The sequence below is a fragment of the Coturnix japonica genome, chromosome 1 (assembly GCF_054131305.1).
Source record: "Coturnix japonica strain WE chromosome 1, WE-NBRP24, whole genome shotgun sequence".
Taxonomy (NCBI): domain Eukaryota; kingdom Metazoa; phylum Chordata; class Aves; order Galliformes; family Phasianidae; genus Coturnix; species Coturnix japonica.
The window spans coordinates 148,739,822-148,755,184 of record NC_140663.1 but is presented as its reverse complement, the minus strand read 5'-3'; the positions used below and the strand labels follow the sequence as shown (position 1 = coordinate 148,755,184).

The following is a 15,363-nucleotide window of genomic DNA, read 5'->3' as shown; positions in this document are numbered from 1 at the left end:
GCAGTAACTATATCTTATCTATTACAGCTAAATATGAACTTTTACCCCTCCTAAAACATGCAGTAATAGTTCTTCATTTTTATTATTTCTGAAAGAGTGAAAATATGTAGTAAGTAGATAAGGGACTAGAGGACATGTATCTTTGCCTCTGAGATCACAAAACAGGCTATTAAATTTACTGAAATGACTCATAAGCTACAAGACTTGCGGTGATACCTTGCACTGGAGCTGGTTATGGTAAAACATCAGTTATCAGAGGAGCAAATTGGATACTGTGCAGCATCATTCGTGTTAGGTATACATAAAGTAACTATCAGTCTTTGCAGTAATCAGGTTTCTCAAGTGTACGTCAACACTTAACATCTTTCCAAGATTTTCATCAAAAGACTTGAATAAGAATAAGCTGTTGTTAGATCTTAACAACTTGAAAACACCGCTTTCTTGAATTGATTGCTCCTATGAGAAATAAATTCAGAAAGTCTGAATTGTTAGGTATCATTGCCTGCTTTCTGACCTGAGGTACAACTGTTTTCCACATCTTTCATTTAACAAGGAAAGATCAATTAAATCTGCTTTTATTTATTTATTTATTTATTTATTCCTTATAAAAATATTGTCTGGATTTTACACCATACAAATTTCATGCTTTAAAATATTTTTCTCTTGAGAAAGAAATTCTGGTGACCTTTGGGTATTCTTCTGGAGAAGTTTGATCTTTTCTGTGACACTATAAAAGGAACAGGAGCCTTGGCTTTTCAGTACCAGCCTGTTGAGATGTAACAATGAATCAGACATGGGTTTAAGGTTTGCAGAACCCTTAAGTTTCATCTTCTTCAAAAATCTGTGGTGTTTCTGCTTTGTTACATTGTAAGGGTGTCTAGACAGAACATCAGCAATGGCAGCACCTTACAGTGCACATGCTCTGCCTGCAGATCGTACTACATCATGCACAGACATGGTCTCTGACATCTTACCAGAACACTATATCTTTTCTGTTTCCTAAGGATTAGAGTAATTTGCATTCTGCATGAAGCTGCAGCAATCTAATATACACAAGTATTTTCTACAGGTTTTTCTTTAGCCACTGGCAGAGAGTCACTCCTGAATATGAGCCAGTAAAGTCACAGCATCAGTTAATGTGTCAGCAATGTGTGCAACAGCATTGGAGGACCATCAATCCTGTACCTGCATTCTGCAAAGTAAATATAGTGCATGATTTATTATGTCTGGTTCCTAGTTCTTTCTCCCTCACTCCTGAGCTGCTGTGCCTGACTCTGCATGTCTAGGTTTTTAATTCTAAATTTCTAATAGTCATGCTTCAAGTATTTAGAGTAAGAATGTAAGGTTCAATACTGTGAGGTCTAACTACATTTAAACACAGTCTCATAAAGTAAAGCATTAACATATTTAAAAAGTTTTGAAGCTTTGGTTTGTTGTTTTTGGTGTTGGTTTTTTTTTTTGGTTTTTTTTTTGTTGTTTTTTTTTTTTTTTGTCAGAGCTTCACTTCTTTCCATAAAGCAGGTTTAACGAGCATGTAACTTAGCTCATGTTGATTTTCCTCAGTAGCTCTTCACAAAGAGAACATTTGCTATGTTTACCAAATACCGATTCATTAATAAAATCAGAAATATTTAATATTTTCTGATTGTCTACAAGCTACAAAGAATACACCTATTTATTATTTATTATCATTATATTATTAACCTAACATGTAGACTTCTTCTTTTCAGTATTGTTTATACTGTGATGAAAATTTATGTTGCTTTAGAAGCTCTACTCTTTTTTTTTCCTCTCCTGACTCCACCTGAATTTATCATACAGAAGTAAATTAATTAGTTAAGACATTATATTAGAATGAATTTTATTTATTTATTTAGTTAGTTAGTTAGTTAGTTAGTTATTTTCCATGCACTCATTCCTCTTTCTGTATATAAAGTTAAAATTATTTTCACTGGGACAGTGCTATTTTACATGTAGTTAGTTTACTACGTTTATTGTTTTATTGAGTAGTCAGAAATACTAAATATCTTTTCTGCATGAAAAACAAACAAACAAACAAAACAAAAAAAAAAGAAAAAATCATCTAGGGGAAAAGAAAAAAGAAAAAAATAAAGAATATTTTGTTTCTGATATGCATCCAGGTATCCATTTCTCTTGACATCTCCAATTTTGGTATTTCTTTGGACTGATGGCATAAACCAAGCACAGAGAATCCTTCACAACGGAAAGACTAGTGTGGAAAACTCCACAAATCACTTGGGATACTATTCATCTCACTTAACTTTCAGACATATACATCTGAGTTAATCACTGCTACTCCCTTTATAGTCAATGTGGAGAAATAAGCAGTTTTAGGATGCAATTTATCTGCTCTATTCCAGGTAGCTACTTCAGGATAGAATCAATCATTCTCTCAGGCTGTCTTCTTTTCATCATTGACTATAAAGGCAGTCCAGAGTGACTAGGTCAAATGTAAATGTCTTCCTTTTAGACATTTATGTTTGATGAGGTAAATCTTCCCATGAGATATAGTGCAAGATATGGTTGCACTTGGAATGCATGCTGAGGTAAAATAGCCCTGCGCAGCTGTGAGAATGTAAGTTTTCCTCTATTTTGTTCTGGTTTTCTCAAATTACAGTTACAGAATCAGAAGGCAAACTTCTGACTAAAAGTGAATGCCAGTAGTAAACTACTGTGATGGTTACACTTTAGGAAAGCTTGTATATGCCTCTTAATTCCACTGCACATGGGTTTACTTATGCAGGCCCTCATAAGTAAATCCCAATCTCTCCCTCAGATTGGGAGAGATGTGGAACTGTTTTTCTATCTGCACCCCAAATCAGTCTCTGATCAAAACTTGCTCAGCATGAAAGATTATTGGCCACAGACAGGCACATAAATTCTGAATGTTCTGGTAAAGAAGCGGAGGTCATGGAGTTTGGGTCAAAAAGGAAACAGAAGACTGCTGTGTCTCCTACAGATCGCATATCATTTGCTGATTTGGCACTCAGGAATTTTCATGACTTTAAGGGATCAGTGTGCTGATAAAGCCATAGCATTAGATCACAGAATCACAGAATCACAGAATTACCCGGGTTGGAAGGGACCTCAAGGATCATGTAGTTCCAACCCCCAAGATCAAATCACAATATATTGCTGCTCCTGTTCCTGTTCTGAAAAACTGTCATACGTATTCATAGTTCATTCTGACTTTGAAAAAAAGGAAAAGAGGAAAAAAAAAAAAAAAAAAAAAAAAAAGACAGAGGAACTCTTTCCTTGATTAACTGAAATAAATAAATAAATAAATGCAACAAGCCACTATGATTTGCGTGAACAACATTCTCTATTTAAGCAAATCAGTTGCAATCCATTAATTACTGGTTGAGAGAGTCATAGATTGCTGTCATCATGGGCATAGAAACAAGAATTTAACGCTCCTGAAATGGACACTCAACATACTGCGTTAGGATTTAGAAATGAAAAGTGTTAGCACCTACAAGATAAAGATGTGCCACTGGACCAGGTTAATACTTGGGTGACAGAAAACTCCAGAATGCAGTTTAAATCCCAGCAAAGTATAAATACCTTCTGGGGATACCTGTGAGTGCAGCAATACTTTTCAAGGTGTACCATAGCATTCTCCCCCATTCTGCCCCATTTCCTGTGCAGATTCCGAACTCACAGAAGTAACATTACTCCTCTTTGTGGTATAAACTCATGTTTTCTCTCTATGAAACTTGTATGTGTGATGACATTGACATTATACAGTGTGCCTAGAGAACAAGAATTTTGCACACCTGAGTTCTATAATCTAGGCATAACTTGTTCTTGTCCTATTCAGTCTTTACAGATATTCTCAATCTTCCAACTTAATGAAATAAACACCACATTAAAGTCAAATGTATCCAGATTTTGTAGGAACTGCAGTAAATAGGAGGTGCCATTGGTTTCAGGTAGTTCTGTTGAGGGAAGTAGTATTTATAAGAAATGGATACTAGCTTCGAACCTGGCAACAACAATCAGAGATGTGAAACAAATGTCAATAACAGCCGGACCATAGGGAGAGTTGCTATCTATCTCATAATCTCTAAGATATTAGCAAAATTTCATGGTTTGATCAGTAAGAATCTCTATCTACTTTTGGAAAAAAAAATGATTGTCATTGCATATCAGAATGCATATCAGTCCATATCATATTGGACTGACACAAAAATTTGCATCAACAATTTCCTTTGCTGTTTTTGGGCTTTGACTTCTAGTATTATAATAGAAAATAATACCTTTTTTTTTTTTTTTTTTTTTTTTTTTTTTCCCATTATCATCTCCCTTTCTGCAGAGAGATTTTGAAAAACATCTCCCTTCTCTGGAAGTAAGGAACCTTCAGCATCTTAGCAGCTTTGGGTGTGGGTGGTGGGATGGAGTTTTCCATAATTTTCAGAATAACAGTTTGGCTACATAAATTGAATTACTATCTGGATTCCACGATGATTATCATATTATTATTGTTAAGCAGACAGTCAGAAAGTATCAGAAGACATTGTGTACCTAATCCACACCTAATGCATAATTTTTCATGAAATAATTTACTGGTACACTAGAAAAATTTCACATAATGGTTTTGTAAGATTTCATAATTATAGATTTACCCAAGGGCATAAAATGATTCCACATTAGCCCAAGAAAGGAGTACTAAATGCATTCACGCACACACATTTATATTTACATATATACATATACATACATGTTTTAGTCCCTTCTTGGGCTAAAGTAATGTACATATACATATATATACACACACACACATATATATGTACATATATATAATGTGTGTGTGTGTGTGTGTATAATTTTCTAATTGTAAAAGCCTCAGAGACCAATATGGAATCATAGTTAAATCTACTTTATACCACACCAGGCAAATAAATATTATCTATATATTATGTTTTCATTAAGGCATACAATTAAGTTAGGCACAGGAATGGGCCAGATTCTTGGCTTTATTCTTTGTGATGCTTAAGCAGCATAAATGGGCTATAAAGTCAATTTAACAAAGCAGATGAAGATTCTCTTGTGTGGAGGGAATATGAAATGGAAATATGCCACATCTCTTGCAATACTGATTAGATTATAGTGTCGTGGTTCAGAATGCTGCTGTGATACCATGAACCCTTTGAACATAATGGCCCTTTGGAATTACAGTCACAAAATTATGTCTGGAATCAGACCCAGGACTGTAATACAATATCAGATCCTTTATGTCATACCACCTGTGTCCATTATGTATGGGCACAGCTGAGAAGCTGGACAACGTATTTAATAACTTACTTAGAACACAGTCTAACAAAAAAGCCAACAATCACCATGATGCAGTATTAAGATAATCCTTGGTTACATCCAAGCTCTATGTGGACATATATTTTGACTACACATCTCCTAGTGACATACAGATACAATATTCATTTGGAAAAGTGTGTTTTTCCATTGCCAGCTTGATTTTCTCATTGCCTTTATTCTTTCAACAGAGCAGTCTTTACTGGTCTGAGTTACAATGAAGACAAACATATTCTGCATCTGACTCAATCAGGCTTTTGATCTTTGCCTCACTGCAAGCATTCAAGATGTGGGCAATTACAAAGGTTTGTGAAAATTTGCATTTGGGAAAAGAAATGCAGATTGTAACTGTTTCTAATGTTTTCCACAGCTTATGTGACAAGCCCCTCAGGAAACAGTGTTTTGGATGCTAACTCTCTTGTTACCATATTAATTGCCTTTGTCATGACAGTTTTGGCATCTGAAAATGGCTGGGAACATGCTGTGCTCCTCAGGAGACCAATCAAGGGCAGGGGAAATTGGTTTATTGGATCCCAAAGCAGCCTGCACTAAAGGTGCCACTATTCAAGCATAGTTTTGAGTCTCCTAGCTTGAATGAGGAGCCAAAGACACTCCAGGCTAAGGAAAACAGAACTTTCATTTAGAACAGCATCAGGGAAACTGCAAAGTTTATTTTGCTGCCAGGGTGATTTCTGCTGTTAGCTTTTGTGTGCAAATCAGTGTGAAACAGTACAGAGGGTGCGACCTAGAATCAGGATTGCCAGAATCCAGTGAGGTCCCAAGCTTCCCATGAGGGCTTCTGAATATCTTTGCTTTTAAATTAACTTCAGCTAAGCTTGCTTTCAGTTTAGGTTTTCCCTGTGATCAAACAAAACAGTCATAGGGACAGACTACAAACTGCAGAAAAGGGATCAAGGGACAAATATCAGGGGATAAATAATTATGAATGTTAATTTAAGTGATGCTGAATTTATCATGTAAGAACAAGGAGCCATTAATATCTGGTGATTTTTTCTTTCTTTGAGAGGAGTGGCAAGCAGTTTCTGTGCTGTAGGTGATAGACCGTAGGTGGTAAAAGGATGGGCCAGGATGACAGGTAGTGGAGCAGCCAAAAGAAACTGGAAGAAAAAGAATCTATGGAGAGGAAGATCACATGCATGTTGAAAAGCCAAAGAAGTTGCCACAAGAAAAAAGAGATTAAAAAAAAAAAAAAAAAAAGAAAAAAAGAAAGAAAGAAAAAGGTGGCTGATTCAATTACTTACTTCAGGTTATGCCCAAAAGACTTGGTTTCAGTAAAAAATTCAGTGATATAACAGAATTACATCCTTAATATTAAATAAGGGAAGAGAGTCCTTTTCATTGTGAACTGCAGGAGAGATAGAGAAAGTGCACAGCCTGACCCTACTATCTTCCCCATGTCTCAAAAAGGCAAGGAAGTCATATATTGAATTTTTACTCACATATGTAAAATCTTTTTCTTTCTTTTTCTTTTTCTTTTTTTTTTTGACACAGTGAAACTGATGAAATACTAGTGCTGTAGGGCCAGAACAGTAGACCTATTTCAGATTATTCTATTGGAAATAAGTAAACAAATAAATGAATAAATTTGAATAAATTACGAAGTAAAAGAGTAGAAACTGAAATATATATATATATATGTATGTATGTATGTATATCACGACGCTTGGTAACTAACTTGATGTAGGGAGAAAATAAGAGATCTTCCTATATTATTTTTTTTTTCTTCTCTTCCTTTTAAATAAGCACATGACTCTTGATCAAGTCAAACAAGCAAACAAACAAACAAAAAACATGTATATAATGGGAAAAAAAAGATAGAATCACGTGCCTATTCTCTTCCACTGCTTTAGCTGATTGTTTCTGTTTTGAGAATCTGCTGCACCGAGCATCTCCTGTAAGAGTAGCTCACTTATCTCTCACACCATGCTCATGCACATTATAGCTCATGCATCTTTACGTACGTGCACTAGAGGTCACAGAATGTATCTTTTATGTCCTGAAGACCTTAGTAGAAACTGTAAGTGTTTCTATAATGTGGACATGTCTCAAGATAGCATAGAAATCTGCAGAAAGAAGATAGAGAGCAGCGTGCCTCTGAAAAGACCCAACAACATAGTAAAATTTTACAGCAGAATTTAGATCTAGCAAGCAATCAAAATGGCTGAAGCAAGGAATTATTCAAGATTCTTACTGTTTCCTTCTTTCCCAGATTTAAATGAAGCATTTTGGCAGCAAAACAGAAGCTGTGAGTCAGGGTGAGGCATAGGGATCAGCAGGGTTTAAGTGAGAGCATCAGCACGTCATGACAGATTGTGAATGGCATTACATCTATTATTTATTTCTTACTCACTTCCAAATCCACAGTTAAAGGAAGTGATTTGACAAGCAAGACATGTACATAAATTGCCCATCAAATGATATAATCTACTACTGAAGAAAAAACTCAAAAGGCTGAAAATACACAATATATCCTGCATACTAAGTGCATAATTTTCCAAAATTCATGCCTGGAACTTTACAGTCTTTTTTATCTTGAAGAATTCTCAGGAACTCACATAACATGGTATGAAATTTCAACACAGACAATACTTCAAAAAGGATTGCAGAGTTGCAGAAACTCCCCAGACAGCAACATTTAAAGATTTGTTAGGAGAACCGCTAGATGGATATAAACCTAGCTCCAAACATTTGCAGGTTACAGTGTAGTTCACTACAAGCATAGTCTTTTTCTGCAGTAACTTTTGTTCAAGAAGACCTCAAAATCCATGTTTTGTAGAGCTACCTGAATTTAACTGCATTTTGTAACACTACTAGTAATACAAATCCATCCCATCCTTATTTTTCACAGTTGAAAAATTAATTAGACAATATTTTATTTTATTTTATTTTATTTTTTGCCTTGAACAGACATTCTAGGGTAGATATACAATATCTGATACCTTTGCTGTTTGCTAGAGGATGAAAAAATGTTTCTCACAGTTATAAAGAAACCATTTAGAGAAATATGTCTTTGTCATCTATGAATTGGTTACTACTAAGCTAAGTAAATACTAAATTTGGTACTTCCTCTAGCAGAGTTTAAAAATGGCTTTCTCTCTTTCTACCTGATTATGCACAGAGGGTTTTAGTGAGACAGTTTTGAGGAAGGACAAAACTTTTTTCATTGCTTTGTTGTTTTCCAACCTATGGGAATTAGTACGTACAATAAAGCAATGCTAATAAGTAGAAAGAACAAATTATTATTATTATTATTATTATTATTATTATTATTACTATATTTTGCAAATAAACAAGATAGCAAAATGTCAGAAAAATAAAATAAATATTGAAAATTACACTTTTGCATTAGGACTATGTGCTAAAAGGCAAAGACTGTGCTAAACTGGATCCTCCTAAGTTATTATTCCTGAAATCTGAACAGATGTGTTTCTAACTTAGTAGAACAGGTCACTAAAGACAGGAAAATTTCTCAGTATTTGCTAGGTTTTGTAAATGTTATTGAAACTGAAGAAATTCCTGCCATTGTACCAATGCCTGCCTGTATTAATACCAAAAATAAATAGCAAAATCCACCTAAGATTTTCCGTAACCCAAGCTCAGACTCTTTCAAAAGTACTAAGAATGAAAGAAAAATACTCTTATATATATATATATATATAGATAGATAGATAGATAGATAGATAGACAGATAGATAGATAGATATAGATATATAGATATATAGATATATATATATAAGAAAATAATGCCTTCCATCTTATATTTAGAAAATCAGAAAAAAATCTCCAAATGAGACCACTGCTGTTTTACACTTGCAGTGTATACCTTTAAATGTCCACACAAAAGGGTAAACTGGGTGCTACCTACTCATTTCTTTCCTTTTAGAGTGGTCAAGGTCACAGAAGTTATAAGTCCCAGTAGAAGCAATCTCACTTATACTACCCATTTTATTCATTTATTTATTTTTTCTGTTGAAGAAAACAGTGTGCTGTACCCAAGAACACTTTGTCCTGGAGTGACTAATGTTGCTGCTGCAGTGCATTTGGAGGACAGCACGTTAAGCATAAAGAATCAGGATCCTCAGCAAGAAGCACAGCAAGAAATCAGAGAAGTATATTCTAACCATAGAGAAAAGACAGGAGAGATGAATAGGATACAAGAGCTGAATTCTTCTCTTTTGCCTCAGGAAATGAGATAGTCACATAACAGACATGCTCTCTGCTAGTGGCTTGCTTTATTTACAGAAGAAATATCACAGATGGATGCATTATTTTACATTTTGAAATGCTTACTCTTCAGATGTAAATCATGGGGTGAAAATAAAACAACACTAGTGATTAGGTAAAGATTGCAAATACTTTTAATCTTTTCTGTGTTTCACCAGTTGTTTTCCTGATGCATTTTATCTAAAAATACTGATTATTGTGATGTAATAATTCAGTAGTTCTCCAAAGGAAGCACTTTCGTAGAAGCACTTGGCCACAGAACAAGTGAAAAGAGGGTTACACAGACCACTGGAGGTGATCTAGTTCAGACTCCCATTCTCAATGAGACTATCACTGTTCAGTGCTTGGGTAGGTTAGGCAGGTCTTCCACATGGTAAAGGATGGTTATGTAATAGCTTCCCTGATGTTTCTATGGTAAAGTTTTTCCAAACATTCAGGCTAAATCACCCAAGATGTGTGTCTATTGTTTTTATCGTCCTTATGAACTACTCTATGTATTGTTTTTCCTTTTACTACACCAGTGTAGGCTAGTGTTGTAAAGGAGATCCATGAAACATTTTGTCTTTTATTATAGTAAGATTCAGTTATTATATCACTTGTGAAACTGCTGTTGACTTAAAAAAAAAACCATCAAAATATTCAGGATTTATTTAAAAAATGTATCACTGGAAAACTAATTTTCACTTTTTCAAGTTTCTAATTCATGAGAAATTCATTGTGGATTTTATGACTTAAATGGTTTGTAGGAGAGATCCAATGCACATAAACTTTTAGACTACTTCAAGGCACCTTGTAGGTAAAATAAAACACAAAATTATTCTAATCTTTTGACTTTAAAATATGTTATAGTCTACTACAAGCATGGCTTTGCCTTGTGGGGGTTAGCTTCATTTCTAGTATGTTTCATTCTCAGCCTACTCGTTTATTTTCCTGACTGTAGATCTTCTACTCATTTGTCTAAGTAAAATTGGTCTTGGTTTCTCCTCCTTCCCCACCTACCCAACTACTTCCATGAATCCGACTTACTGTTGTCTCTTTCCCTCAGGTTACTTTATACCATGGCATTTGTGGAATATTCAAGTACACTGGAAGAACATCCTTGAATGCTTTACCAATGGGAGAAGATAGTTAAAGAGACTTCGAGGAGCAGTTAAAACAAACAAAACAAAGCAAACAACAATAAACAATAAAACATGTCCAGATTTTGATAATATCACATTTTTTCATGACTCAGGTAATAAGCAATAAATGAAAGGTCAGGCCAGTAGTCACAACTTACTCTTAAATGACTATTTTACTTATTTTCTAGTGAATACTACCATGACTCTTATAATATTTTCCAGTGTGTTTGCTGACTTGGAGGTGTAACCTTCCAGAGTATTTTAATAAAACTGTTAAATACAATCTTTAAAATGGAATCAGAACCCTACTCAGATATATAAATGAACTTCTGGTGGTAAAACTGATACAGACTGCATTAACATGAATAATCTTTTTTTAAATACTTAGTCTTTCTATAGAAGTTCAGTTTGTCATACACAATCCAGGAGTGAAATGAAAGCACAGAATACCTCTTGAGAGATCAGCTAAAGTGGATTTCTAAAGTAGACAGATCCAATGAAAAATTCTGTGTCAGGAGTTTACATGTTCTCAGCTGATGGCATCAGAAATTCTTAGATTGAGTCATAGAGAATGAGGGAAATTTTATTAGTGACAAAGCTCAAAACTAGAAACTTGATTTTTTTAGTTACATTTGAAACTCATGCATGTGGGTGTATGACACACTGAAATCTGGGTGTGCAGATGACTGGTTTGCATTCTTATTTCAGATTTTGAACATTTATTTCCTTTTTTCTACTTCCTTTGTCCCATTCAGATCTACACTTGGAGTTCCATATGCTGGAAATATGGGTTGCATTGCCACCAGCAACATGATTTGGGAGAGAATGAGATGGAGAATGAGAAACAACAAATAAAGCAGCAGAAAACTTATTTTCTGTATAGATCCTTGTCTGAGTGTACCTGACATGACTCAAGCTATACACAGCCTTCTTTCTTGGGGTGGAGTTTTTATATACTCACACTGACATCATCAACAGTATTCGGTATTCAAGAACCCAGTTTAAAATAAGAAATAATAATAAAAAACAAACAAGCAAACAAACAAACAAACAAAAAACTTGTTTCATTAAAACCAACTCATTTCACAAAATGGATTAAAAAAACAAAACAAAACAAAACAAACAAAACAACAACAACAACAAAAAAAAAACCAGAAAAAACTCTTCATGGCAGCCTATAATCTGTCTATGTTTCCTAAGGCTTATTCTTTTCTATCACCTAGGGAAGACTTATTACTTTGAGACTTATATCTTTGTCTCTGACAATCTGTTCTTTACACAAAAGTTTAGTAAAAATATACTGTTCCTTCTCTCTATTTCTTGCTCTCTCATTCTCAAGAGTCTTTTCAATAACATTAAAATAAGCCAATATACTGGGTTGTTTTATGCACTAACATATTGCTGATTCTGGGCAAGTAGCATCCAGGCTTTACTATTTAGTTTCCATCAAGAAATCAAACTGATTTCAATTGAGTGCTTTTCTGGTGTCATTAATTTTATACTCACGTCTCGATGGCTTCAGCTGGTGCTCTGGTTTCAGCTGGGGGACAAAGCCAAATTTTCCAAAATGAAATAGAAGCAAATAGGAACTGACAGTTTTGCTGCCCACAGTCTTTATACTGAAGTTTCTGGCATGGACAGGATTCCTGTCTCTGAGGAACACAGCTTTCCACATCTATTTCAACCTTCTTCAGAAACAGATCCAATCAGTTCTTGTATCTATGAATCTGTAGGGAAAAACTGAATTCACAGAACCTTCTTTATAGCTCATTGAACTGGGACACGGCTATAGTATTTAAAATATATTACTCCAGAAAGAAATGTGTACACTTCTTCCATTTAATTTTTTCTACACATAGAACTATTGAGAAATACTGAGTCAATAATAGTTCAGTAATGCATGATTAAATTATATAGGTATTCTGATTTCAAACATATGTATGGATGAGCAAGGAGCTGATAAATCAGCAGAAATGGAAGAAGTCTGCAGAATATGGAATAAGGATATGGCCACTTGAGAGGAACTTATAAATGTGTAAGGACATGCAGGGATGAAATAAGGAAACCTAAGATCCTCTTAGATGTATTGTTAACAGATTGAGGGAGGTGATCCTTCCCTCCAGCACTGGTGAAGCCAAATCAGAGGTCCTGTGTTCTGTCCATGAATGAGCATACTGGAATTGATGCACTGTGAACAAGTAAGGAGCACAAGAAGTGTCTGAGAGAGCTTGTATTTTTCAGCCTGGAGGAGCTCAGGGGGATCTTCTCAATGTCCATGAATAATTGAAAGGAAGATGTAAATGAGGCCAAGCTCATTTAATTGGTGCCAGTACTAGTAAAAATGTTAATGGGCACAAACTGGAACACAAGTGGCTTCCTCTAAACATTTTTAAGCACTTCTTCACTGTGCAGGTCACTCATGACTGGTACATGTTGCCCAGAGAGGCTGTGAAATCTCCATTCATGGAAATACTAAGAAAACATTTAAAAAGGTTAAGTCTTGAACAGTTGGATCTATAAGGTCCTGTTTAAGCAGGACTAGCTGACCCCCCTCAGTTCCTTCCAATCTCAGCACTGTGTGATAGTTTTACTAACAGTTGCATACCTGCTAACAATAAAGAATACTCAAACAATAGCTCTAAAAATAATTCGCCTTTGTCTGCAAAAATTTTCTTTATAATATTATGTATAATGTATGCATTTCCTTCTATATAAATCCATCTACCTCTATCTATATTTATCTACATATTGCCAAAGAAAAAAATAGAAAAGAAAAGGTTATTCAAGATGTTCTTAAGGTATAACATCTTTGATAAATATTGTAAAAAGTACAGAACTCTTTATTCATCTGACAACTGAAAAACAGAATTCACTTACGGATCCAAATAGAGTAATTGTCATTTAGAAAACAGGAAGATATACGTGCACATCAATATTTATAATTTTAAAATATTCTTAAACTATTTGTCCATTCAGAGTATTACAGAAAAAGTAGCAGACAGCAACTGAGAAAAAATAGTTTGAAATGTTTGAAAGAAGGAAAGAAAGAAGGAAAGAAGGAAAGAAAGAAGGAAACAAAGGAAGAAAGAAGAAAGAAAAATAAAATTGAATACGCAGCGTACTTTGGATCCAAGGGCAATAAGATTTTGCATTAAACCATTAGTTTATAAGACATGCAACTCTAGAAAGAAAAAAAAAACAAAAAACAAAAAAACAAAAAAACAATGAAAATATAAATCTATAGAGTATTCGAGAATTGGGAAGGATTTTCAGTGTTGATCTTAAACAAAAGACATATTGTGGAATTAAAATGAATGTATATACTTTGCATTCCTTGGTTTTTTTGCTTGTTTTTTTATGTTGCCAGTCATCATGTGATTTGTCTCCTGTTAATGTAAAATGAATAAAAATAACAAAATGATAATGAACTTCAAAGATTAACAAGAAAGTGAAACAACAACAACAAAACAAAACTAAAACAACGAACCACACCACAGACAATTTGGATGTTTTATTTTTTTATTTGGTCAATGATTTTTCATAAGACTTTTTTTTAATTAATATTATTTTTATAGTATTTCATTGTGTCAACCATAAATAAAATAATTCTTATATCCACATCTGTAATGCTCCATAAAGACTTTTTAAATATGAAAATAGTCTGAGCTTATAAGGAACAGTTTCTAGGCATCTAAATTTATATTGATGGGAAAGATAAGATCAACAGTTTAAGATCTAGATTTATACTGTTTCAGCTACATAAATTATATATTCTATGTAAAGCAATCAATAAATAATCCCCTCAAAAAAACACACCAGACTTGTTATTTGTATTTTATGTCAGTTTTCAAACCCTCACGTAGATCTGCATAAGGAGATAGTATATCTGCATGTTTTGAATATGGTGAATTTTCACACATAATCTCAGGAAAATCGTCTTGTGTTAAACACATTTTGCTTACTTTCATGAACTATCAAGTTGATCAGCCAACTTTTTTTTTCTGCAAGACAGATGACTAAGTATCCTTGAGGAAGAATTCATGCTGTTGTAAAACAGTTGTTTGTATCCAGTGATATACCTAAAACACAGAATTAATGGAAGACCTCTCACTCTCAGTGGTTAACTGAAGATACTTAGAAAACCAACCTAGTCCATTTAGGCAGTACATATGTGAAACAAATCCCATCTATGTAGATAGGTATTTTAAGCAGTTAAACACGAGATTTCTACTTGTCTTTGTAATTTAGGGAACTAAGTTCCTTAGAAATTCTCTAAAAGGCTTATCTGAATCATTAGGTGCCTAATTGTTTTTTCTCATTCCATTGACCTTCACATTATCATCTTTACTGCTGGAAAACAGAAAGGAAATAATCGTACTTGCCTATCTCAAAGGGATCTCTATTTTGAAGATAAATGCTTTATTTGTGATGTAATCAGAACCTATGATAATGAAGATCACATAACCATAAAGTCTTTTTTAATTTATTTTTTTTTTATTTTTATTTTTTCAATTTTATGTTTGAAAACAACAACATGCACAGTGGGAACCTCTAGAGTTTAGAAATAACAGCAGCAACAATAATTTTCCTAGTCATTTTAAAAAGATGTTTCCGTAGTACAAATATAGAATGACTAATACCATCATAATACCATCATAATTTAGCA

General features: G+C 34.0%; 1 long non-coding RNA gene across 1 annotated transcript; it reads left to right on the top strand.

Annotated features, from left to right (window-relative positions):
• The first annotated feature begins 5,528 nt into the window (after positions 1–5,528).
• On the top strand, positions 5,529–11,518 carry LOC116653537 (uncharacterized). The gene is made up of 3 exons (XR_014942333.1): positions 5,529–5,636; positions 10,622–10,810; positions 11,453–11,518. It is a non-coding gene; the product is annotated as an uncharacterized LOC116653537 (long non-coding RNA).
• The last annotated feature ends 3,845 nt before the right edge of the window (positions 11,519–15,363 follow it).